Source organism: Globicephala melas, chromosome 9 (genome assembly GCF_963455315.2).
Source record: "Globicephala melas chromosome 9, mGloMel1.2, whole genome shotgun sequence".
NCBI lineage: Eukaryota > Metazoa > Chordata > Mammalia > Artiodactyla > Delphinidae > Globicephala > Globicephala melas.
Window position 1 is genome coordinate 11,316,897 of NC_083322.1, and position 25,512 is coordinate 11,342,408.

At 39.4% G+C, this 25,512-nt stretch overlaps 1 pseudogene; it reads left to right on the top strand.

Moving 5' to 3' along the window:
- On the top strand, positions 1-577 carry LOC115851945 (olfactory receptor 2F2-like; annotated as a pseudogene).
- Positions 578-25,512: the final 24,935 nt, after the last annotated feature.

Sequence of the window (25,512 nt, forward strand, 5' to 3'; positions counted from 1 at the left end):
ATGAGGAGGGATGCCCTGACCTGGGTGAGTGAGTCTGTCCTCATGGGCCTCCCCAGGGACAGGCAGAATCAGGCTGACCTCTGTCCTGTTTGGGGCCGCCTATCTGCTGACCCTGCTGGGCAAAGGGCTCATCACCCTCCTGATAGCTGGACGCCCGCCTCCACCCGCCCATGTACTTCCTCCTCGGCAACCTCTCCATTGTGGGGTTCCCCAGATGCTGGTGCACTTCCTCCTGGAGACGAAGACCATCTCCTTTACTCAATGTGGGGCCCAGCTCTTCCTCCCCCTGGCTCTGGAGGGGCCTGAGTTCCCGCTGCTGATAGCAATGGCCTATGACCATTATATGGTGGGTGACCCCCTGCACTACAGGGCAGCAGTCAGCCCGAGGCTGACAGTGGTCTCTTGGCTTGTGGGCATGGCTAATTCTGTAGTGGAGATGGCAATCACCATGCACCTGCCCAGCTGTGGGCACCACGTGCTGAATCATGTTGCCTGTGTGGATGTCACACACACTAGGGTGTCCTGGTGGACTCTAGTGGAGTTGTGTTGCTGGTGCCTTGAGCTGAATGCTGGGTAGGAATTCAGTTGTAGAAACCGAGAAATACAGAAGAGCTCAGAAACAGAAATAGGAGGGTTTCCCCTGAGAACAAAGAAGCTTGTACTAAGGGATAAAGTGTTTCTGCAACTGTATACACACAAGTACATGTGTGTGTGAAAGATGTACTCTTTGTTTTTGAAGGTATCGACAAATAATGACTTAAGCGCTGGAATCTTCTTTGTAACTCTGCTTTTTTCCACCGAAATTCAAAAGCAGTTTACACCAGTCAGAAATGTTAAATATTTGTTGACTGAGTGAACATCAGAATAATTCCCACAACCACTTTCATCATTGTCCTAAATGTCAACTTCACCATCTAGTCAATCAGTCAAATAGCACATTTAATGAACCTCTCTTCTGTGCTCACCCTGACTCCTTTCATCACCAGAGTTATCATCACAACTCCCTCCTAGTGTTGAGCGCATCATGGTGCCCTGGAAAAAAGGCAGGACTTGGAAAGAAATATCAATCAGTAAACACATTCGTATCAAGCTCCACTGTGTTCAATACCCCATGCCAGGTGCTGCAAGAGACACACCGAGTCTAATATGAGGTCCTTCCCCATAACCTGGGGATTACTTGGAAAGATAAGAGATAAATACCAAAAAAGAAATTGCAACATAATCCAGCAATGGAAAAGTATAATTAGGCAACATTTGGTTAATTGCCAAATATGAGATAGAAATTAAAAGCCCATGGGATTCACAAAATTCCCCCATGAAGGGGAAAAAACTGGGTCGTTTGCAAAGGAATTGAAGAGGAAGGAAAAATTAAAATGGCTACAGAAAATGGTAGAACTTGGATAGATGAGGGAGTAGAGAGAGAGAGGTTTATTCTTGGCTCATGGGGGAATGACATAAGCCAGGTGAGGAGATAAAAAATACCAAGGTCTGTCTGGGAAAGAGTGAGCAAACCAGTTTGGTTAGAGCAAAGATTTCATTTTGAGGAGTCCTGCGGAGGAGGTAACGCTGGAAAGTGGGGATGGTGTGTATAGTAGGGCTTTGAAAACAAGGCCATGGAATTTGCATTAGAGGCAATAGCAAGTTAGCACAGTTTCTGATGTGGGAAATAGCACATCTAATATATGATGTTCTAGAAGTTATCCTCTTCTTCTCCACCAGGACTGTTAGGCTAATTGAGACAAAAATAAATAGGACAAACTTTTTTCTTCTTTTAGTCCAAAAAACTCTCTATTTCATGCTTCACTAGTGGGAGTAAGTGAATCAACTATTTATAATTCAACTTCCTCTAATTAGGGTAAACTTCATAGACCAGGCAGAGTTTAAGGTAAGGTTGAAAGACCAAGAATTGGGAAGCTAGTGGATATAGACCAGAAGTTATTTAGAATACAGGGAAATGTTAGACGTAAAAATGAATGATCAGATCTTGAAATTGAGAATTGAACAGAGGGTATAACTATAGATAAAGCACCTTCTATTTTCCTTTTTTTTAATTGAGAAGATAACCATGCCATCTGAGTAACATCTGAAGACCAAGCAAAAATAAGCAGAGCTTACCTGGTGTTTTCTTTAAGTGTTAGCTCTGATATGAGCCTGTTTTTCTGTCTTATGTCACATCTCGAGCAGCAACACCCTGGTTAGATAGGCCCCACCCCTGTCAGGAGGGATTTGGAGTTTGCTTTTCTAATGCAGGTTCACAACATGAGTCTGAGTCTCACCAAGACACTAGCCTGGGAAAGCCTTCAAATTTATACTTTTAATGGAGAATAAATAAGTGCATGAGGCCCAGGACACAAAGCTCAGGGTCCAAGACGGGAACTAGATTAGGAGGGCATTTTACAATCACTTAGAGACAAGGCAGGGAGCAAACAGGTGTGAGGCAACATGGATCTGAACACACCTGGGAATTCCCATGACAGAGGTTCCCTGACTGCAGAACCTCCCTGCCCCTCAGGCACAAATCCAATCTCTTCTACCCAGAACAAAATCTCCCCTACAGCATTCTCTGCTTCACACAATCGAGACCAGGAACACCACTGGAGAGCAGGGCTTATTAGCCTGGAGCTCACTGACAGGCTTGGGGTCTATGACCCCTCTGGAATTGTGTGCTAAAGTCCTATCTCATCCAATTTTTATCACTTCCTGAGGAAGTCCTTCTGCTAGTGGCCCTCCCCCACCCCAGCTCTCTGCCTCATCCTCCTGTTACACAGACTCATAGGCCTCCATGCTTTCCCGTCCTCACACTTGTCCCAGTTTGTAACGACATGCTCACTTGTATGACTAGACGCTTTATTCCTGACTCCCCACAAGGCTGTAAATTCCACGGCAGGAGAGGCGTTTTCTGTGATACTACTCTATCCCCAGCTCAGGGCGTTGTCTACATGTAAGCACTCAAAACATATCTGCTAACTGAATACATTCTCAAACAATCTGTGGCCCCCACAAAAGGTTAACACGTCCCGATTTATGTATTGGTTTGTATTAACGTTTTTAAATTTTAGAAAATGTGTTTTATAAAACCTTTACTAGACAGCTGTGATATTTGCCACTGATTGATAAGATGGGGGTTTTAGATAAGCTTCCCTGATGGTACAGAATTGGACTTACCATTAAAAAATACTGCCCAAAGAGAGCATGTGGTCCAGTGTCCATCAGTCAACCTGGTTTCCCATTGATCTAATCTGATTTCTCTAATACATTTTCTTAGTCTCTTCATTTCTTTCTTCAATATAACAGTGTAACATAGCAACCTTACAAAATATAATATAGAATTTAGTTTAAAGGTAATAGCTACATAATGTTTAGTAACACTCTTATTATTCCTATAATTCCATCTTTTCCCCTTTATTTCTTCAAAGGAAAAAACAAAACAAAAAACAACTCCTAGCTTTTTTCACTTCCCTCAGCTGATGTCAAAATGCTACTTAAGTAAATTATTCTCCCAGCCACACCCTCTAGTGAACTTCCAATATCCTTCTTTAGCATCAGACTTCCTTCTCAGTGATTTCTTATCCACCACAAGTGGTTTTCCTTTATCTCAGTCACACTTAGTATATTTGCCCTTTTTGGCAATTCAAAATATTGAAAAAAACAGGAGTCAGAGAAAGAAAAAGAAAAACTGGTCTTTCCTTGTGGCTAGAAAAGTCCTTGCCACACCCTAGTTCCCCTACTCTCTTCATACTGACTCAGATACAGAAAATAATTTGAAAAAATAATATTAACTATGCATTATTATAATACTATTAACAAGTTATGGTAAGTACTACTTACATGTCATGCACATATATTACACATTTCAATCTTTGCCAATTATTCTAAGACAGTTATTATTACCAAATTTAATATACCAGGAAACTAAGGCATAAAGGGTTAACTATACCTAGGAATTCACATCACAAAAAATGCAAAGATCTATATTTTAAAAAATTAAAACACTACTGAAAGTAATAAAAGAAATCTTGAACAAATGGAAATGCATACCATATTCTTGAATAGAAGACTCAATATTGTGGATGTGGATGTCTCCTTATGGTAAATTGAATAGGATCAAGTTTATATAACAAAAAAGAAATTTTTGTTTGAGACCAGACACTATTATTTTAAAAATAATAGCCAAGAAATTTCTGAAAAAGAAGATTAATGAAGAAAGACTAGTGTACTAGTTATTCGAACATCATAAATCTAAAAGAGTCAAAATGCCATGGTAGTGGCACATGATTACACCAAGGCAGTGAAACATAATAGAAAGTCTGGAAATAAACCAATATAGACAGGAATTTAGTAATGATAAAAGGTAGCATTTTAAATTAGTGAAGAAAAAGATCAATAAATAGTGTTAGGGAAACAAGCTAATAATCTGGAAAAAAAAGTAAAATTTATCTATACATGATAATTTATATAAGAGTAAATTCCATAGCGGTCAAATATTTTAAAAATGATAGCATAGAAGTGCTAAAAGAAACCAAAAGGCAGTTTTTTTATGATATCAATGTGAGGAATGCCTTCTGAGACAAAAATCTCAACATTTACTAAAACTGTTTTGGATAAAAAAACTCTGTGTGGCACAAGCCACTATTATAAAAGTAAGAAGCATAAACAAAAACAAAACAAAAAAACCACAAAGGGTATGGTGAGGGGCAGGTACAGATGCATAGGCACGGCACGAAGGAGTTCTTTTGTGATGATGGAATTGCTTGTGTCTTGACTGTGGTTACACAAACCTATACATAGGGTTAAACTGCATTGAATTAGGGCTTCCCTGGTGGCGCAATGGTCGAGAGTCCGTCTGCCGATACTGGGGACACGGCTTCGTGCCCCGGCCCAGAAAGATCCCACGTGCCGCGGAGTGGCTAGGCCCGTGAGCCACGGCCGCTGAGCCTGTGCTCCTCAACGGGAGAGGCCACAACAGTGAGAGGCCCGCAAACCACAAAAAAAGAAAAGAAAAGAAAAACTCCATTAAAGTTGGGCAAATACACATTTTTCTCACTCTTAGATCTATGTTCCTTATACAGTTTTTACTCATTCATTCATTCACTCAAAAAATACTTATTGAGCACTTATATACACAGGGCACCTGTTGTAGTCAGTGGGGATATAGCAGTGAGCCAAAGAGGAAGGATTCTTGCTTTTATGGAACTTACAATCCAAGGGAACATAACTGATAATAAGCAAACACCTGAACAAGGTACTTTCATACTGTAGTCAGTGCTTTGAAGAAAAAAGAAGAGTAAAATTGCTGAGGAACAGGTGGAGAAAAAAATGTTGCTGCTTTAGACTTGCAGGCTGGGGAAGGCTTTCTCAGGGAATAACATGGCTTAAGGGGCTGAGCAAGTAGAGCCTTCGCCATGTGTACTTCGGCTGTACTTACAATACTATTAAACCGTAATTTTATCATTCCTTTCTACTTTTTCTTCCAAATTTATTTAGCAAAGGAAACTTCTCCAGCCAGAGATAAAGAACTCCAGCGTGTCATATGACTTTACTTTTCACGCTTGTCAAACAGGTTGTTCCAAGATCACTTCAAGTCACAAAACAGCCTCAAACCAGAAACTGGACATTTCAGTTCAGCACATTGAAAACTAGGTAACTGCAGCTTCAACCCTTCTGAGACTGGCTGATGCATAGGGAGACTGGAAAAGGAGCAGGAAGGGTCTTATTTGGACTACAACCAAAGTAATCTAATCTGGCTTTGCATTTCCCAGGCCTGGCAGACGTTTAATGCTGATTCTCTTCCTCATGGGAACTTTCAGGGCTCTGGAGGTTCCCTAATGAGCCCTCTCTCTGCAGTTCCCTGTGATGGGGCAAAAGCACTTCTATTTTGAGCGCTCCCTCAGGACTCCTTCCTCAGTCCCTAGGCATTCACCACCAAATACTTGCTGCTGGAGTTTCCACACTCCACTGGACAGCCCCGTTAGTCAGATCTCAAGACACCCTCACACACATGCTCTCTCCCTTGTGGCCCACAGCTGGCCCCTAACCCTGCCTCCACAATCCTAATGTAGCCACATTCTCCTGATTCTGCCCCCAAAATTACCCAGTCAGTCTCTCGTTCTCTTAATCCCTCAGGCAGAAGAAAGTCCACTGTCCCTCCCAACAGGAAGAAATAACCCTATAAGCTTTGCAAGTGGCCCCATGGAAGCTCTCGACCACCACCAGGTTTGAGGTGAGGGGGAGGCATTCCTAGTCCTCCTTGGCAGAATATGGAATGGGACTCATAATGTAGCTTTTTCTAAGTATTTATTTCTCACAAAATCCTCTCTCTTCTACTGTTTCAACTCTTTTATCAAAGGGTTTCAAGAGTTATGAAAAGTTTATGTCCATTTCCTTTGAACATCTGCATATTGTGAACTGGCAACTCAGTTTGAAATCTCATATTATTAAATCTTTGCACCTGGTAGAAATTTCAACCTTTAACATCTGGTTATTTAAAGGACAAAATCAAGAAAGTCTTGTTGAGGATTTCCCTGGCGGTCCACTGGTTAAGTCTTTGTCTTCCAACACAGTGGGGTACGGGTCTGATCCCTGGTCAGGGAGCTAAGATCCCACATGCCCCGAGGCCAAAAAACATTTTAAAAAAAGCAATATTGTAACAAATTCAGTAAAGACTTTAAAAATGGTCCACATAAAAGAAAAAAAAAAGTCTTGTTGGTCATGGTAAGAAATTTGGACATTATCCCAATGTAACTGAAACCATTAGAGGGGTTTAAAGAGAGGAGTAGGATAATCTAATTTATGTTTTCAAACATATCCTCTGTGCTATTATGTAAAGAATGGAATTGAAAGAGGCAGGAGTGGAAGAGAGCAGTCAGAAGCTACTTCATTAAACTGAGTACAGGCAGAGGGCTTGTCCTCAAGTGGAAGCGCGGGAGATGGTGAATGCGCATACAATGCTGGCATATTTTGAAGGCAGATCCAATAGAATTTGCTTGATATGAAGGTGAGAGAAAGAAATCAAGGACAAATCCTAAATTTTTTATATCAGCAACCGGGAGAATTTTATGGAGCCATTTACTTCCTCAGATGAGGAAGACTGAGAGAAGATGTGGGGAAACTCTGTTACCTTTATGTTAAGTTTGAGATGCCTGTTAGAGATCTGAGAAGAGATGGGAAGGAGACAATTGAAATATAAGTCTGGATCTCAGTGAAGATTTACGGCTGGAACAACAGGTTTGGGAGTCAACAGCACTTACATGGTATTTAAAGCCATTAAACCAGATGAGATCATGTGGGGAAAGAATGTAGACGGAAATAGTTAAGGTGCTGGGAGTAAGCCTTGCACTCTTCAACTTTTAGGGGTTGAAAGCCAAAGGATCCAGCAGAGGAGATTTTGCTGAAACAAATATTAGGGAGGGATTCCATTCCCTGAGTTCATGTTCAGGGACGAGAGGAGAAGGAAACAAACAAGTGGGAATGATAAACATGCTGAAGAGATTCTAGTTGTCCAGAGTGATCTGAACCCAGGGGTTTTGTGCTATGCTCTCTGGGGACATGCCCTAGGGCAGACATGTTCTAAGTTTGAGAGGCCCTTTGGTTCGGACCCAAGGTTAGCACAGAATGTCAGTGTTGAAATTGGTATCTGTCCTGTGCTTTACCCACTGATTGCATCAGCATAGAAGCCCTACTTATCATTCATCCATTCAAAAAAATCTATTCGGCATGTAGCATGTACTGTCTGTCAGGTGCTAGGCCAAGCACGTAGATACAAAGATTAAGGTGGTCTTGAGAGAGAAAGACAAGTAGACTTATGATGATCATTTAGCATAATAAGTGTTAAAATAATAATTACCACTGTTTACTCAGTTCTGCTAGCATCCCCATGTACTATTCTAAGCGTTTTACAGATATTAATTTTTTGCAACTCATAAAAACTCAATGAGTTTCAAAAATGGTGCTGGGGCTTCCCTGGTGGCGCAGTGATTGAGAGTCCACCTGCCGATGCAGGGGACATGGGTTCGTGCCCCGGTCCGGGAAGATCCCACATGCCGCGGAGCAGCTGGGCCCGTGAGCCATGGCCGCTGAGCCTGCGTGTCCGGAGCCTGTGCTCCGAAATAGGAGAGGCCAAAACAGTGAGAGGCTCGCGTACCGCAAAAAAAAAAAAAAAAAAAAAAAAAATGGTGCTGTAACATCTAGGTTCCACATACAAAAGAATAGACTGGACCCCTTCCTCATACCATACTAAAAAATTAACTCAAATGTAAGAGTAAAACTATAAAACACTTAGAGGAAAACACAAGAGTAAATCTTCATGATTTTGGTTAGACAAAGCCTTCTTAGACATGACATTGAAAGAGTATAAGTGACTAAAGAAATAGATAAATTGAATTTCATAAAAATAAAAATCAAAACTTTTGTGCTTCAAAGAACGCCATCCACAAAGTAAAAAGAAAACCACATAATGGGAAAAAATATTTGCAAATCATATATCTGATAAGGAGCTTGCATCCCGAATATATAAAGAATACTTCACAGCTCAACAATAAAAAGACAAGTAACCAAATTTTAAAATGCCCACAGGATTAGAATAGACATTCCTCCAAAGATGCTATACAAATGGCCAAGATATACAAATGACAAAAAGATGTTCCATATTGTTAGTCATTATTGAAATGCAAATCAAAACCATGATGCTACTTCACATGGTCTTGATTTGTCACAGCAAGTGTTGACAAGAATAGGAAGAAATTGAACCCCTCAAACATTGCTGGTAGGATTACAAAAATGGGGCTGCTGCTTTGAAAAACTGCTTGAGTTCAGCTCCTTAAAATGTAAAACAGGGACTTCCCTGGTGGCACAGTGGTTAGGAATCTGACTGCCAATGCGGGGGACATGGGTTTGAGCCCTGGTCCGGGAGGATCCCACATGCCGCGGAGCAACTGGGCCCGTGAGCCACAACTACTGAGCCTGAGCTCTAGAGCCCGCGAGCCACAACTACTGAGCCCGTGTGCCACAACTGCTGAAGCCTGCGCGCCCTAGAGCCCGTGCTCCACAACAAGAGAGGCCACCACAATGAGAAGCCCGTGCACCGCAGTGAAGAGTGGCCCTCGTTCCCTGCAACTAGAGAAAGTCCGCGTGCAGCAACAAAGACCCAATGCAGACAAAAATAAATAAATGTTTTAAAAATGTAAAACATAGTTACCATATGATCCAAAAATTCCATCCCTAGGTATACACCCAAGAAAAATTAAAATATATGTTCACACAGAAACTAGTATATAAATATTCATAGCAGCTTTGTTCACAATAGCCCCAAAATAGAAAAAACCCAAATGTATATCAACTGATGGAGAAGCACAATGGGATATATCCATTAAGTAGAATATTATTTGGCAATAAAAAGAAATGAAGTACTGATAGGTGAATTGTATAGTATCTCAATAAAGTTGTTTTAAAAAACTGATGGACATATCCAAAAGACACAAGAAGCCTGCCTCCAGAATGTTCCATTGGGAAAATTTCAGCATTGAAATTAAAAATAATGCAGATAAAAGAAATCCAGTGAGATAGGTACTATAGTTACCCTCATTTTACAGATAAGGAAGCACAGGTACATGAGAAGTAACATCTCCTAGTTACAGCTATAGTAAGTGGCAGAGCTAGAATTTCAATCCAGGCAGTCTAACTATGTAGCTTGTATTCTTCACCATTACAGTACCTGGTGTCTGCTCTGAAAGCATTAAAAACTGCATAAAATCTAGTGGGATGTGGAGGGGAAAGGTGAAAAACAGGTGGATCCTGGGGAGACCTTGCAAAAAGATACAAGGTTTGACTTGAAGTTTGAATTTCACATAGGATTCAGTAAGGCAGCTGAGGATGGAAAAAGGAAGGATGTAGGCTAAGGCTAAAAGATCATGATAGGAAAAAGTACAGGCAGGGAGAGCTAGCTGAAGCCAGTTCAGAATGACAGGAGTTTGAAGAAAGGTTATGTAAATAGGGAAAGAAGGGAGCAGATGTCAAAAGCGATGTCAGAAAGGTACGCAGGGGCCAGACCACAAAGCTCCTGATATGTCATTATCAGGTTCTTGGACTCTATAGTGAAGTTTACAGGAAACCATTTTTGAAAACTTGATCAAGAAAAGGAAGAAAATTCTGCTTTGGAGCACACTTCTTTGTCTTTGTGACTCCCTACACAAAGTCATGGATGGGACGCTTTGGGCCCAGTTAAGAGGTGGAAAGTGTTTTGTCAGCTCTGTACAGAGTCAGCACTGCTCTGGTACCCTGGAAATTGGTGACTTGGGTGCACTGAGGGACAGCCCCTTTGATATGGATGTTGGCGGTCTCACAAGAGGCCTGAGCCATAGAGGCTCCAATGGGCAGCTTCACGGGCATGGGTACCCAACAGAAAGGCAGAACTGAAAAGGAGAAACATGCTAAGCATGCTATGCAGTACTTGTTGCATGGAAACATGAGATACTGACCAATGGAAATTTCACCCCTCTACCTAGAATTGGGGAAACACATTGCAATAGAATAGAGGGCAGGGGGACTGAGGATCAGAAATCAGTGGTGGCGCGGCCACCATTCCAGTTTCGGCAATGACAATTAACAACAGTTCATTTTACAATCATGTATTTCTCAAGGCTAGACCTACCAGTTCTACTTATAATTTCCCAGACTATTCCAAGCATCATGGGTCTGTCAATTGTAGGAATGGTTGTCTCTGTGTTATTCCCCAATATTTAGGTTAAAAAATTACAGATATTTTTGTTATGTGGATGCTTGAATATAATATTGGCACAGATATATAAATTTTGAAATCTCACCCTCATTTAAATTCTAGTAACATTTGTAGAACACCTGTCATGTTCATCGAGCACCATGCTAAGCATTTAATCTTGATTATCACATTTTATTCTCATAAGAAATGAGATAGGAATTATCATAATCACTTTATATATAATAAAATTTATGCTCAAAATTTATGATGATGAAAAATTTCATGATACTGGATTTAACAAAGATTTCTTTGACATGACACCAAAAGCACAGGCAACAAAAGTAAAAACAGGTAAATTGGACTATATCAAAATTTAAAAACTTCTGTCCATCAAAGGACACAATCAACAAAGTGAAAGGTAACCTACACAATGGGAAAAAATATTTGCAAATCATATATCTTATAAGGGGTTAATATCCAGAATATATTTTTTAAAACTCCTGATTTAAAACTCCTGAATTCTCATGGTGATCATTTTGAAATTTATAGAAATCTCAAATCACTAGGTTGTGCACTAACATCATGTTATAGGTCAATTATACTTCAAAAACAAACAAAAACTCAAACTCATAGAAAAGGAGATCAGATTGGTGGTTACCAGAGGCAGGGGATGACAGGAGGGGCAACTGTATGAAGGCGGTCAAAAGGTACAAATTTCCAGTTATAAGATAAATAAGTACTAGGGACGTAATATACAATAAATACGATAAATATGATTAACAATGCTACATTATATATGAAAGTTGTTAAGAGAGAAAATGCTAAGAGTTCTCATCACAAGGAAAATATATATTTTTCTATTTAATTTTGTATCTATATAAGATAATACATGTTTACTAAACTTATTATGGTCATCATATAATGATGTATATAAGTCAAATCATTATGTGGTACACCTCAAACTTATACAATGCTGTATATTGATTATATCTCAATAAAACTGGAAGAAAAAATGGACAAGGACTTGAATAGGTATTTTCCCAAAGATAATATACTAACAGTGGTATATGGCTAACAACCACATGAAAAGATGCTCAATGTCACTTATCATTAGGAAAATGCAAATCAAAACCACAATGAAATGCCACCTCACACTCACTAGAATGGCTATTAGCCAAAAAACAGAAAATAACAAATATTAATGACAATGGGGAGAAACTGGAACCTATGTGCTCTGCTGGGGGGAGTATAAAATGGTGCAGCCACTGTGGAAAACAGTATGACTGTCCCTTAAAAAATTAAAAATAGAATTACCATATGATCCAGCAATTCCACTTCTGAGCATACACCCAAAAGAAGTGAAAGCAGGATCTCAAAAGATTTTTGTACTCCCCTGCTCATAGCAGCATCATTCACAAAAGCTCAAAAGTAGGAATACCCAAGCATCAATGGACAGATGAATGGATAAACAAAATGTTGCATATACATACAATGGAATATCATTCAGCTTTTAAAAGGAAGAAAATTGTGACACATGCCAAACATGAATGAACCTTGAGAACATGCTAAGTGAAATAAGCCAGTCACAAGAAAACAAATACTGTGTAACTAACTTATGTTAGGTGTCTAAAGTAATTAAATTCATAAAGACAGAAAGTATCAATAGTATGGTGGTTATCAGGGGCTGAGGGGTGGAGGGGTGTGAAATGAAGATTTGTTGTTTAATTGTTATAGAGTTTCAATTTTGCAGGATGAAAGAGTTTTGGAGATTAGCTGCATGACAATGTGAATATATTTAATACTACTGAACTGTACACTTAAAAATGGTTAAAATGGTAAATTTTATTTACGTATATTTTACCAAAATTAAATTTTTTAAGTAAATTTTTTAAATTTGTTTGGGGTTTTTTTTTGGCTGTGTTGGGTCTTTGTTGCTGCACACAGGCTTTCTCTAGTTGTGGTGAGCGGGGGCTACTCTTCGCTGAGGTACACGGGCTTCTCTTGTTGCGGAGCATGGCCTCTAGGCATGCAGGCTCAGTAGTTGTGGCGCACGGGCTTAGTTGCTCTGCGGCATGTGGGATCTTCGTGGACCAGGGATCAAACCCACGGACCAGGGATCGAACCCATGTCCCCTGAATTGGCAGGCAGATTCTTAACCACTGTGCCACCAGGGAAGCTCCTAAGTAAGTAAAATTTTTAAAAGAATTTAAGTGACTGCTTCAAGGTCACTAGAGGAAGATTTTCTAATGAGTTAGATTTTCTCACTCTGAGTTCTATGCCCTGTTCTCTACACTCTGCTGTCATCTAATCAACCACCACTGTGTGTGTATGGCTTTGAGAGTAAAAGAGAGAGAACCAAGGTGACATCCCCAAGATGATGACATAGAAGGCTCCTGACTTTCCTTCCTCCCATAGATACACCAAATATACAGCTACATGTGGAACGATTCCCCCTGAAAGAAATCCAGAAACTAGTTGAATGACTCCTACACATTGGGCAACTGAGAAAACACCCATATCGAAATGGGTTCAGAAGGCTGAGACACTCTCTCATCATAAACCCCACCCTTGGCATAGTGCCTTGTAATCAGGAGGGAGACCCCAACTACCAGCTTCCCCCAAAGGAACAAAGGGTTTGGAACACACATCTAGTACTCCAACTTTTAAGGCTGCCATCTGAGGCACAGCCCCCCTGCCCAAATCACCTGGTTCTGAGGGCTAATGTGACTTGCATTCTTAAGTCCCACAGGACAGCAGCAAACAAGGCAGTTGTTAAATGGTCACACAAGCCCTCCCCCCAGCTCTCTCTGGGCTCAGGGCAGAGGGAGCCTTTTCAATAAATGGTGCTGTGAAAACTGGATAGACACATGCAAAAGAATTAAACTGGATCCCTATCTTACACCATACACAAAAGTCAACACACTGAGCCCACGTGCTGCAACTACTGAAGCCCTCACACTTAGAGCCCGTGCTCCGCAACAAGAGAAGCCACCGCAATGAGAAGCCCGCGCACTACAGCGAAGAGTAGCCCCTGCTCACCACAACTAGAGAAAGCCTGTGCACAGCAACGAAGACCCAACGCAGCCAAAAAAAAAAAAAAAACAGAGATGACAAACGCTGGCAAGGATGTGGAGAAAAGGGAACCCCCGTACATTGTTGGTGGAAACTGACACAGTCACTATGAAAAACAGTATGTAGATTCCTCAACAATTTAAAAATAGGACTACCATATGATCCAGCAATCCCACTTCTGGGTATATATCCAAAGTAAATTAAATCATTGACTCGAAGAGATATCCATACTCTCATGTTCATTGCAGGCTATTCACAATAGCCAAGGTATGGAAACAACCTGAGTATCTGTTGATGGATGAATGAATAAAGCAAATATGATATAGATATAAAGATATATATATACATACATGTATATGTATACATAAATACACAATGGAACATTATTCAGCCTTTTAAAAAAAGAAATCCTGCTATTTGCAACAACATGGATGAAACTGAAGGGCATTTTGCTAACTGAAATAAGCCAGACAGAAAAGGACAAATACCGTGTGATCTCATATGTGTGATCTCACAGGCGTGTGGGCTTCAGTAGTTGCAGCACGTGGGCTCAGTGGGTTGACTTTTGTGTATGGTGTAAGATAGGGATCCAGTTTAATTCTTTTGCATGTGTCTATCCAGTTTTCACAACACCACTTACTGAAAAGGCTCCCTCTGCCCTGAGCCCAGAGATAGCTGGGGGGTGCTTGCGTGACCATTTAACAACTGCACATCTTTAAAAAAAAGGTTGAATTTGTAGAAACAGAGAGTAGAATGGTAGTTGCCAGGGGTTGGGGGGTGGGTTAAATGGGGAGAGGTTGATAAGAATACAGACTTTCCAGTATAAAATTAATAAGTTCTGTAACATAAAACACGGTGATTACAGTCAATAATACTGCATTGTATAACTGAAATTTGCTAAGAGAGTAGAACTTAAGTATTCTCATTAAAAAAAGGTAAATATGAAGTGAGATGTGTTAATTAACTTGATTATGGGAATCCTTTCACAATGTATATGTATATCAAATCATCATGTTGTACACTCTCTCTCTATATATATAATAATTTTATTTCTCAATTATACCTCAATAAAGCTGAAGAAAAGACTGGAGTCAATCTGGAACTAACTATGAATGTTAACTAAGAAAGGCAGAACACAATATGATGTTTTTTAACTATTATATTACCATTCAAATATATATGTCTATGACAGGATGAATGGAAACAAGGATAAACACATAATTTGCAATTATAAGAAAGAAAGGGAGAGAACCAATGATACTTTTGATGCAAACTAGAATAGTCAGAATAAATATCCCCAAAGTGGCAGGCGGAGTCAGCAAATATGGTCTCTAGGACAGTCTTAGAGGACATAACATTTGTCTATAGTGGCTAAAAATAGTAAATGTGAAGTCATGCTTGAAAGCATGCTCCTTGGGACATAAAAGTATAATGCCAAAACACACTGGCTGAGATTCTAGGTAGAACTGACCCATGATTCCCTCTCTGAAGAAAGGAAATGGAACATTTAAAATTTCATCACAATGTAGATTGCAAAACAATGAACAAAAGATATAATAATATGTCCTGCAATAAAATATTCAGAATCTTTGCCTTTTCAGACTGTCCTGCTGTGTTCTAGGAAGTGAGAGCACCACTATGATGGAATAATTATGAAACAACATCACCAAGTTTATCGTGTCCTAGTTCTATTTAAAATCACTGTAAAAGGTTTATAATAAAAACATGCTTATTTGGCTAAGTTATTGAATAAAATATTTTTACTCATAAGCTTTATTTTTTTCATGTTTCATGCCATACTTTCCACAAAATATTTGGGTATCCTAGAACACTGCCATCTATGAAAAGAAATGATGATTCCTTATGAGAAATTAATGATTATTCTGCTCGTTATTCATTTTATATTTTGCATGCTTTTTCACTTATAAATTTCAAAGTAGCTTTCAATACTTATTTAAAGGCTTATGTCTGTAACTGCATAAAAGGGATGTATTCATAATACATAAAAATATAAACTATTATCCCAATTTTATAAAAAATCATTTAAATGTCTGAGATATTAGCATTATTTATTTCTGTAGGTGCGTATATATATATAAATACAATTTTATGTGAGAAAAAAATGTCTGGAAGAAATAATGAGTGATAATGGTGGTTATCTTCAGATAATGAAAGTTTGAGTGATTTTGAAACTTCTTTACAATAGTCTAAATTTTCCAAGTTTCCTACAATAATCATAAATTATCAAAAAAGAATACTAACGTTTTAAAACTAATAAACCATTTGTGATATATTTAAGTAAGGGAGACTAAATAACTATACTTTGTGTTCAACATTAACCTTGGCCTACAAGACCCTTTGATTTGAAACTAGTTAAGAACTGATTGATCTGGCATAGGGCAAGGGAAGGTAAGGGAGGATAGAACTGGTAGCAGTATTCAAGGTCTCATTATTATGCAGAGTTGTATATTAATCTTCTGAAGACTGGCTTACCATTGCTTTGTTCATAGAATTATTATTCTCCTATGAACAATGGCCAAAAGGTGGAAGCAACCCAAACGTCCATCAACAAATTAATGGAGAAACAAAATGTGGCATATACAGGCAATGGAATATTGTTCCACCTTGATAAAGAAGAAAATTCTGACACATGCTACAACATGGATGAACCTTGACGACATCTGGCTAAGTGATACTAGCCAGTCACAAACGGACAAATACTATATGATTCCACTTATGGGAGGTACCCAAAGCAATCAAATTCATAGAGACAGAAAGTAGAATGGTGGGTGCCAGGGGCTGGGAGGGAGAGGGAAATGGGGAGTTATTGCTTAATGGATACAGAGTTTCAGTTGGACAGGGTGAAAAAGTTCTTGGGAATGGATGGTGACAATGGCAGCCTAACAATGGGAATGTACTTAATGCCACAGAACTGTATACTTTAAAATGGTTGAAAGGGCAAATTTTATGTTATGTGTATTTTACCATAATAAAAAAAAAAGTATTTTCTCAAAGAATATTTTCTGGGCACAACATAGGTCTTAATCTTTTAAATTCGTGCTTCAATGTGAGATGTTGCTCTCGGTCTACTAGAAAGTATGCTGTTCCCTTAAAAAACAAAAACTGTCTTCTCCAGCGCCCAACACCTCCCACACAGTGGGCACTAAGGAAATATTTGTTAAATGAGCTTGCTTGCTTCCCCGTTTTAAAATAATCTTTGTGTCACCCTTGTACAAATTGCATTACTGATATATTTTGTTACAGATGTTTTCAATATTTGGTTCTTTGAGGAGACTGAGTTAGCAAGACTTTATAGAAACGCTGTGATGATAGAAGCAGTAATGCTTATATCTAGCTTGGAAATGCTGAGAAGAAACAGGTATGCTGTACATACAAAAATGTTTTCAGTATTACTTGTTAGAACCCTGAAAGTCTGGTCTTGCTACTAAAGGTTGGTGATGATATTCCCCAAAAATAACAGATCAGTAAAAACTCAACCACAGTAATACATGTAACAAAAAATTTCAAACACAGATAAGGTAAAGTATGTTATTCACTCACATAAATACAGTCATTGGCTTTAACTTGAGAAATGCAGCTTTCCCCCTAGCTTCCTCCTGGATTTCTCTATTCAGTACAGAGGAGTCCGAATGTGAATGCTTTCCAATTCTAAAGCTTTGAACCAGATATTTTCCTTCTCCATCTGAAACTCTCCCGCAGTGAGATCAACAGTGTCCTTGAATCTGATCCCTACAGGATTGAATGGATCCTACCTTTGGTGCTGACCCAAACCTCAGGGCTCCCAACGAGTTTGCCAGCAGGGTAGGAAGCTACCAACCTCAAAAACATAGTCCTAATCCCTTATCTTATGAAAACTATAGTTCTCCCTGAAGGAAGAATTTCCATGTTGCTCTCAAAAATCATTGCACTTTAGTTCTAATGTGATATAACAATCTGATGACAAAGGAGTCATTTAAAAAAAAAAACTGTCTTAAGAAAAACAGAGAATGAATACTATTATGTAAATAGTGTACCTTAAATAGTTAATTCAACCTCTTCTTAAAAACAGTTTAATTTTATTGAAAGAAAAATAAAAGTCCTAAAAAAAAAAAAAATGCCACCACCCCCTCCCTGGCCTTGAGTTTCCATCACTGTAGTCCAGGACAAGTATTATTTATATATAGTTAAAAGATATGTCAGTCAGCTTAGCCTACTGAAGTTCAAAAGGCATTCAGCTGCCCACTGCTAAAGCCCAGCTTCAAAAGCTTTTGTCACTAAGGCCAACCATCCAAACCACTGGAACTCAGATTCATTATGAGCCTGTGACAGAGGCCAGCCCCAGGAGCAGCCACCAGAAGCCACACCCTGGCTCACTCCTGCTTCACAACTCTGACCTGATTTCAGGATTCATTTCCCCTCACAACTCTCCTCCCATGTGGGCCCTTGTTCTTGTGACTTTTTTAAATATCAAGATTATTGCCCTTCACCTGAGTGAATCACACAAGAGTGGCCCATGATACAGGCTACAATTCTATAGGAATTCAGAAAAGGAGGCCATTGGTGATATCAAGAAATGTCAAAATCAAACAGACTGGGCTTCCCTGGTGGCACAGTGGTTGAGAGTCCGCCTGCCGATGCAGGGGACACGGGTTCGTGCCCCGGTCTGGGAAGATCCCACATGCCGCAGAGCGGCTGGGCCCGTGAGCCATGGATGCTGGGCCTGCGCGTCCGGAGCCTGTGCTCCGCAACAGGAGAGGCCACAGCAGTGAGAGGCCCGCGTACCGCAAAAAGAAATAAAAAATCAAACAGACTATTATCAAAGATAGATGGAAACTCCCCAATATCATGTATCTGAGACATATAAAATTTGCAGCGAAACATTTTAGATAATGTTAGACAACTGTGTCTGATTAATTTCCATTTTAGAATTCTCTCTACTGAAAACTCACTCTCTCTCTCTTTACTATATGAACTATTAGTACTTGACAATGGTCACTAGCTCTTAACTGCTCTATATTCCTCTAACTGGTTTAGTATGGTACATGGTAGATTTCTTGAATGTTTAAATCCTGCTTTCATATCTCCATTGCACTTAGCAAGGAGATCTATACCTAGACATCCATGTCTAGATGATCAATAAATTCTTGTCCAAACGTAAAGGAAGCATGGCAGCAATTACCTATAACAACAACTGCAGAAAATATGAAGACTGAGTATTATATTAGTGAACTAGCAAAAATCACTAAAGTGTCTGAATTTATAAGAGAATGTCCATTGATGATCCATTCTCTAGCAGCCATAGTTACTTCTGCAGGCATAGAAATAATGAAACTTTGCATTAATAAAGTAATCTAGTTAATTATAATAAAATAAGGCATTCGTGTGTTCAACAAATATTTATTGTTTACCATTTGCCAGTGGGGAACAAAATAGACACAAATCCCTGTCCTTATGAAGTTTACATTAGATTGAGGGAAACAAATGATAAAAAAAAAATAAGTAAAATAATAATAACATTAAAGAGAGAAAGCAGAGCAAGGAATAGTCTTATGGAGGATTGCAATTTGGAGTGGCAATGACAATGCCAGAAATAAGAGAGGGAGTGAGCCATGCCCATATCTGGCGAAGAGCATTCCAACCAGAGATCACCAAAGGCAGAAGCTCTGGGGAAGCATGTGCCTAGCAGTCAAGGAAGCCAAAGTGGCTGGGGCAGTGTGAGAGGACGGCGGAACTGCAGGAGGCAGCTTCAGAGGTATGAGGTGGAGGACAAAATCATAAAGGGCATTTTCGTTCGTCATGAAAACTTGGGCTTCTTACTCTAGGTTGAAAAGCAGGTGGAGAATCATGAAAGAGATGTGACATATTTTTAAAGGATGCTGTTAGCTGCTGTATTGAAAACAGACCAAAGGCAAACAAAAGCAGAAGCTGCAAAACCCATTAGGACACCATTGCAGTAAACCAAGAAAGAGATAATAGTGGCTTGCACTGAGTGGTAGCAATGAAGGTGGTGGTGAGTGGTAGAATTACAAGTTCATTTGGAAAGCTGAGTTAACAACTCTAACACTAATTTTTTCAAACCCTTGTGTCAAGGACGGACTTTTAATAGACTGCAGTGAAGGAGATGCTTGTTGCATATGAAACCCCAACCCAAAAGCAGTTTATCTAAAAATGGTTTAATGAAAAAATCCACAAATGATAAATGCTGGAGAGGGTGTGGAGAGAAGGGAACCCTCCTACACTGTTGGTGGGAATGTAAATTGGTACAGCCACTATGGAGAACAGTACAGAGGTTCCTTACAAAACTAAAAATACAACTACCATATGATTCTGCAATCCCACTCCTGGGCATATATCCGGAGAAAAACATGCTCCTAAAGGATACATGCACCCCAATGTTCACTGCAGCACTGTTTACAATAGCCAGACATGGAAGCAACCTAAATGTCCATTGACAGAGAATGGATAAAGAAGATGTGGTACATATATACACTGGAATATTACTCCACCATTAAAAGGAATGAAATAATGCCATTTGCAGCAACATGGATGGACCTAGAGATTGTCATACTAAGTGAAGTCAGTCAGACAGAGAAAGAGAAATATCAAATAATATCACTTATATGCAGAATCTAAAAAGAAATGATACAAATGAACTTATTTACAAAACAGAGACAGACTCACAGACTTAGAGAGCAAGCTTATGGTTACCAGGGGGGAAGGGTGGGGGGAAGGGATAGTTAGGAAGTTTGCGATTGACATGTATACACTGCTATATTTAAAATAGATAACCAACAAGGACCTACTGTATAGCACAGGGAACGCTGCTCAATGTTATGTGGCAGCCTGGATGGGAGGGGAGTTTGGAGGAGAATGGATACGTGTATAGTATGGCTAAGTCAATTTGCTGTGCACCTGAAACTATCACAACATTGTCAATCAGCTACACTCCAATATAAAATAAAAAGTTTTAAAAAAATTAAAAATGGTTTAGCTACAAGTCAAATGGCTTAGCATCAGAATTGCTGCATGATTGTAATGTAAAATATTTTGTCCAGAGCACCTAGAAGAATGGCTGCATCCTGAAACATGAAAAATAGTAACAGAAGCATACTGAAGTGAGAAGATGTCAGGGGTTCAGTTTTGCATATGATAACTTTGAAATGCCCGTTATACAGCCATGTAGACCTTCAAGAAGCGTTATACAAATGTAGATCAGAGAGATACAATCTGAAGATCAGACCACTTAGATCAAGCTCTCTAGAATCAGAGCCTATAATGGAGGTTCTTGTGCAAGTGATTTTTTGAGCAATTGCTTTCAGGAGAAACCTATAGAAAATTAAGAGACACAAGATAGGGCAGGGACTGTTGGTGGGAATGTAAAGTGATACAGCCACTATGGAGAACAGTATGGAGGTTCCTTAAAAAACTAAGAATAGAACTACCATACGACCCAGCAATCCCACTACTGGGCATATACCCTGAGAAAACCATAATTCAAAAAGAGTCATGTACCACAATGTTCACTGCAGCTCTATTTACAATAGCCAGGACATGGAAGCAACCTAAGTGTCCATCAACAGATGAATGGATAAAGAAGATGTGGTACATATATACAATGGAATATTACTCAGCCATAAAAAGAAACGAAATTGAGTTATTTGTAGTGAAGTGGATGTACCTAGAGTCTGTTATACAGAGTGAAGTAAGTCAGAAAAACAAATACCGTATGCTAACACATATATATGGGATCTAAAAAAAAAAGGTTATGAAGAACCTAGGGGCAGGACAGGAATAAAGACACAGATGTAGAGAATGGACTTGAGGACACGGGGAGGGGGAAGGGTAAGCTGGGACAAAGTGCGAGAGTGGCATGGACATATATACACTACCAAATGTAAAACAGATAGCTAGTGGGAAGCAGCCACATAGCACAGGGAGATCAGCTCAGTGCTTTGTGTCCACCTAGAGGGGTGGGATAGGGAAGGTAGGAGGGAGACGCAAGAGGGAGGGGATATGGGGATATATGTATACATTTAGCTGATTCACTTTGTTATAAACCAGAAACTAACACACCATTGTAAAGCGATTATATTTCAATAAAGATGTTAAAAAGAAAAAAAGATAGGGCAGGGGAAGAAGCTAGACAAAAAAAAAAAAAAGTGGTTTGAGTGTTAATCTAGTCTTGGTTTGATACTATAGGGAGATCTGGAGTATAGATTGCTAGAAACTTGAACCTTTAAATTCTGTCAAATCTTCTTTATCAATAGAGGCAACTCTTCCTCCCTTATCTGAGGAAACTGGTCACTCCTTCCCTGCAGAGCCCATCATGGAGGCCCCTGTGGTAGTTTCCTTGCAAGGCATTACTGATCCTCCTAGTAACCCACTCCCCTATGGTAGTTTCCTTGCAAGGCATTACTGATCCTACTAGTAACCCACTCTATCTCCCCTCATTACTTCTAGAACTATAACCAGACTCAAGTCCCAGCATGCCCAAGAGTGTAAGACACAAAATGTGACCAGTAAGAAGGTAATACACACCAAAATCCTGTCGGGGGGTGGGGGGGATTGCTGATCAAAGGGTGTACACATTAGTATATTTGATAGATATTGACAAATTGCCCTCCATATTAACTAATTTATACTCCCATCAGCAATGTGTAAGAAAACTAATTTCTCCAATAACTTGACAAAAAAGTATTTCCAAAGTTTAGGAATTTTGCCAAATGGATAGTTAAAAAAGGGTATCTCAGTATAGTTTTAATTTCCGTGTCTCTTGTTATAAATTAGTTTGACAATCTTTGTTGTGTTTAAGAACCGTTTGTATTTCCTCCTCTGTGAATTACATACTCATATTATTTGTCTTTTCTTTTTCTTTTGGGTTGTTGATCTTTTCCCTAAAGACTCTAAAAGCTCTTTATATATTAGAGATTAAACTTTGGCTATGAATGCAGATCATTTCCCAGCTTGTTATATTTTTTTGTAAATTTCTTATGAATTTTTACCATGCAGAACTTTTTCATTTTAATTAATCTTTTCTTTTACGAGCTTAAAAGATTTTCCACACACCAAGGTTTTAAAAGAATCTTCATCCTCTCACTTTTTTCCAGTAACTCTATTGGGGGTTTTTTGGTTTTTTAATATATTTATTTATTTATTTTTGGTTGCGTTGGGTCTTCACTGCTGTGCGCAGGCTTTCTACAGTTGCGGCAAGCAGGGCTACTCTTCATTGCGGTGTGCGGGCTTCTCACCGTGGTGCCCTCTCTCACTGCGGAGCATAGACTCTAGGCGTGCAGGCCTCATTAGTTGTGGCACGCAGGCTCAGCAGTTGCGGCACACAGGCCCAGTTGCTCCGTGACATGTGGGATCTTCCTGGATCAGGGCTCGAACCGGTGTCCCCTGCATTGGCAGGCGGATTCCTAACCACTGCGCCACCAGGGAAGCCCAACTCTATTGGGTTTTTTTTTGTTTGTTTGTTTTTTTCTGCTGTACTCGGGCCTCTCACTGTTGTGGCCTCTCCCGTTGTGGAGCACAGGCTCCGGACGCGCAGGCTCAGCGGCCATGGCTCACGGGCCCAGCCGCTCCGCGGCATGTGGGATCTTCCTGGACCGGGGTACGAACCCATGTCCCCTGCATCGGCAGGCGGACTCTCAACCACTGCGCCACCAGGGAAGCCCAACTCTATTGTTTTTAACATTAACATATTTGATCCATTAATTCTTTTTTTCAGATGACTATCCTGTTATCTCAGTATCGATTACTGAATAATCCATTTACTTCTGATCTGAAATATTATTTTTATTTACTGAATTTATACTGAAGTCCCATATTATAAATATTTGTTTTCTGGACTCTCTATTCTACCGTTGTATAGTCACACACTCTTAAAATTTTGAGGTTCATACCACAAATCAAACCACGGTTTCTAATGTATGATAGAGCTTATCTACCTTTTTTTTGGGGGGGATGTTCCTTCCAGCTTCCATAACAGCCTTAGATGTTAGCCCTTTTTTAAATAGGTTTATAAAGAGGGGTAAAGTTGGCATTTTTATAGGTCTTACATTAAATTAAGAAATTAACTTAAGAGTAGCTGACATCTTTACAGTACTGAGCCTTCTCATCCAAGCACATGGTATTGTATTCCATTGATTCATATCTTCTTCCACGTTTTCCTGAGTGCTTTAAAGCTTCCTTCATGTAGGTCTTACATATTTCTCACAAAATTTATTTCAAAGTATTTTGTCTTTTTGTTGTTATTGCAAACAGAATCTTTTCTTTCATTCTAACTGGTGACTGTTTGTATATATTAGAAAATTTTGATTTCTGTGCATTTATTTTTCTCCCCACTACTTTACAAAATTCTTACTGTTCTATAGTAGTTTTTAACGTTGATTATTTGGATTTTTCAACTATGCAAACATATATTTTGCCTCCCATTTCCAATGTCTATAACTAATTTCTTTCTCTTGATTACATTAGGTATTATCACTTTAAAATGTAAATAGTGGGAGGGCTTCCCTGGTAGCGCAGTGGTTGAGAGTCTGCCTGCCGATGCAGGGGACACGGGTTCGTGCCCCGGTCCAGGAGGATCCCACATGCCGCGGAGCGGCTGGGCCCGTGAGCCATGGCCACTGAGCCTGTGCGTCCGGAGCCTGTGCTCCGCAACGGGAGAGGCCACAACACTGAGAGGCCCGCGTACCACAAAAAAAAAAAAAAAAAAAAAAAAAAAAGGAAGAAAGGGAAGCTTTTAAAAAATTAAATAACATTTACATTAAAGATCATCTATGTAGGATCTAGGATAAAATGTTGGCTCTATATTTGCTGCAACACTATTAAATGACTATCTTTTCCCACACTGATTTGAAATGCCTTCCTTATCAAATATAATTTTCCATGTAACTATTATCTGGATTGTCTGCTGATGTACTTACCTATTCCTACACCAATAACACAATGTTTTACATATTATAGCACTAAAGTTTCACAGTTCTATCATACACTGACCATGACACCTCAGTAAACTCCTCTAAACCTCAGTTTCTACTTTGCAGTGTTTGTTTGAGAATTAAGTACATAAAGGATATAAGTAAATAAATTTTGTGGCCCCATGCCTCACAAGATAAGCATTCACGAATGATTGTTATTAATGCCGCCATAAAGCATGATGAAATTAGACTATAGGCAAAAATTAATGATAATAATATTACTAGGTATTTTTTAACATCTTTATTGGAGTATAATTGCTTTACAATGGTGTGTTAGTTTCTGCTTTATAATTACTAGGTATTTTAAAAATATAACAAATCCTACTTCTCTTTTATATTTCCCTGTGTGTTCAAGTTCCAAGGGAACTTCTCCCTGTGGGGAGATCACGCAGGTTCTGGTAGATGTCCCATCTCCTAGCCTAATAATACAGAGTGGAAGGAACAAAGAGTAGTTGACAGTTTGCTTAGGAAAGGTCCACTGGGTCAGTAACCAAGGGGAGAAATGGCACTTCCCTTATATTTCCAGAGGTAGGAGCTTCACAGTTGCTTAACAACATGTAAATGCATAAGAAAGAAGGAAGGTAAAGGTATCACAAAATCAGGCAAATTTTACTCTCTCATCCATTTATTATTCCTACATTGTGCATAACTCAAGAGAAACAGAATATATGTCTGACCTCCAAAAACAAGCTGGCCAGTGAATGGCATACAGCTCCAATAGAACCATAAAAATGTAATTGGTAGTAG